Here is a 2,500-nt window from a genome sequence, read left to right as displayed (position 1 = left end):
TGTGTGTGTGTGTGTGTGTGTGTGTGGTAAACTTTAACATTGACATTTTGTCTGCAAATACTTTGTCAGTTGACACCAAATTAGGCATAAAAATAGGGGAAAAAAAACAAAAACAAAAAAAACCAAACAAGAGAGGCAAGGCCTTCTAGACTCACTTGTGATACACTGAAAAAAAAAATCCAAGCTTTTTATGTATTGTGTATAATTTCAAAATGTAATGTTTAAGATGAGAAAGATCAGTTTAAAGCGAATTAAGTCCCCTAGCATTAATTACAGAGTAATTTCCCTTTTTTACTATCTGCACCAAAACGTTTGCAAAATAAATAAAACTTTCATGCTTAGCAAAAGAAGTTCCTGTTTGAGCAAAAAATGATAATAATGACTGCTCTTGTTAGGTCAGAATATCAGATCAAAGTGCCACGTTTAGAGAATACAAAAAATATAAATATAACAGTAAATGCAGTTTGCATATAATTAGGCTTCATTTTTTTTGTGCCCATCCCAGAGGTGCAATATTGTTTTAAACAAGATGACTGGAAAGAACTGAATTTTTCCTATTTTTATGCCAAATTTGGTGTCAACTGACAAAGTATTTGCAGAGAAAATGTCAATGTTTACCACGGACACACAGACACACACACACACACACACAACCGAACACCGGGTTAAAACATAGACTCACTTTGTTTACACAAGAGAGTAAAAAATGAAGCCTAATTATATGCAAACTGCATTTACTGTTATATTTATATTTTTTGTATTCTCTAAACAATTAAATTAAATCGAAAGTAACGCCGTGTTGACCATTTTGCATAATTTCTAAAGCTAGTTCATTAATAAAAAGTGAAAACAAGGCAGGGCTACAAACATCCCCTTGCTTAACCCCACGAATACAATTCACACAATCTGATAATTTTGCCCCCGATCTCACTCTGGCTTTCACTTCATTATACATACTTTTCACACAACGATGCAACTTACCACTCACTCCACTTTTCAGCAATACAGACCATAAAAGTTTTCTAGAAATAGAATCGAACGCCTTTTCAAAGTCCACAAAAGTAACATATAATTTTCTCTTATTTGCAAATTGTTTTTGTACTGCAGCCATTAAAGTAGATATATGGTCAATTGTTGAATAGCCTTTATTAAATCCAGCTTGATATTCTCCAGTTATGTTATTCTGCGTGCGTGCGTGAATGCGTGTGTGTGTGTGTGTCTGAAATGTGTTCCCCTCTCCAAGTCAGGCGTTTTAATGTGCTCTCCTAATTTGTAATTACGATATGCAGGAAGGGGATTCACTGTCTTACATACACGTTTTTTCTTTCTCCCTGGCCCTTTTGTTATACATTCTACAGACTGATTCCCATCTCTCTGTGTAAGTTTTGTTTGGGTTTATTTTTCCGAGCAAACTTGCTCGGTTTCATATTTGCGCACTTTTCATTTTTTTTTCCCCTCTAAGAGTATTGAATCTCTTGAATCAACAACAACATTAAAGGAGAAAATCTGTGTTATTTTCCTTTGCCCCTCCCTCCCTTTCTCTCTCTGTCCTTCCTTTGTTTTTTTTCCTCATTTTTTTCTTTCCAATTCTTTTCCTCTTTAAGAAAAAAATAACAAGCAAAACAATACAGTTTCTTTCTTTACCCCCCCCCCCCCCACTCTTAATTTCTATTCTATTTCCCCCATTATTCTCTCCCTCTCTCTGTCTCTGTTTGTCTCTCTCTCTCTCTCTTTGACGTGATTTGTTCTAAATTTTCCAATTTTTTCCACACAAAAAAATAAGTTTATTTTCAGGGTCGACAGTGTTTTGACAAAGGACGTGTTTCCCCAAAATCAACACAACAAAAAAAACCCCGACCGACAGTGTTCAGCACTGGAACAACAGATACAGACAGTGGGGTACAGAGTGAGGGGGGGAGAGGGAGGAGGAGGGGTAGGATGGAAGGATGTGGAGGTTGGGGGGTTGGTGGGGGGGGGGGAGGGGAGGGGGGGGGGGGGGGGGGGGGGGGGGGGGGAGGGGGGGAGGGCACGTCGGGGAAAAAGAATGGCAACGGCCTGAACTATAAAGGGTGTGTTTTAAGTCTGCGCCGTCATTTTTTTTGTTCTAGATTCCACGCCCCCCCCCTCTGTCTCTCTCTCTCTCTCTCTCTCTCTCTCTCGTGTGTGTGTGTGTGTGTGTGTGTGTGTGTGTGTGTGTGTGTGTGAGAGAGAGAGAGAGAGAGAGAGAGAGAGAGAGGAGAGAGTGAGAGAGAGAGACAAAGACAAAAAAATGGTTTACTGACTTAATTTAAGCCTTGCTCATATCAGGGGAGGGGGGGGGGAAGGGGAATTCAAGAGAGAGTGAGAGAGAGAGAGAGAGAGAGAGAGAGAGAGAGAGAGAGAGAGAGAGAGAGAGAGATTGTATGTTTATCTCTCGAACTCTTCAAACACGTTCTGTCGGGTCCTCCCTGTCTCTTTCTTTATACTCTCTCTCTCTCTCTCTCTCTCTTGGCGTTCCATT

This window comes from Babylonia areolata, chromosome 26 (assembly GCF_041734735.1).
Source record: "Babylonia areolata isolate BAREFJ2019XMU chromosome 26, ASM4173473v1, whole genome shotgun sequence".
Taxonomy (NCBI): domain Eukaryota; kingdom Metazoa; phylum Mollusca; class Gastropoda; order Neogastropoda; family Buccinidae; genus Babylonia; species Babylonia areolata.
The sequence above is the reverse complement of the archived record's forward strand: the minus strand, read 5'-3'. Positions refer to the sequence as shown.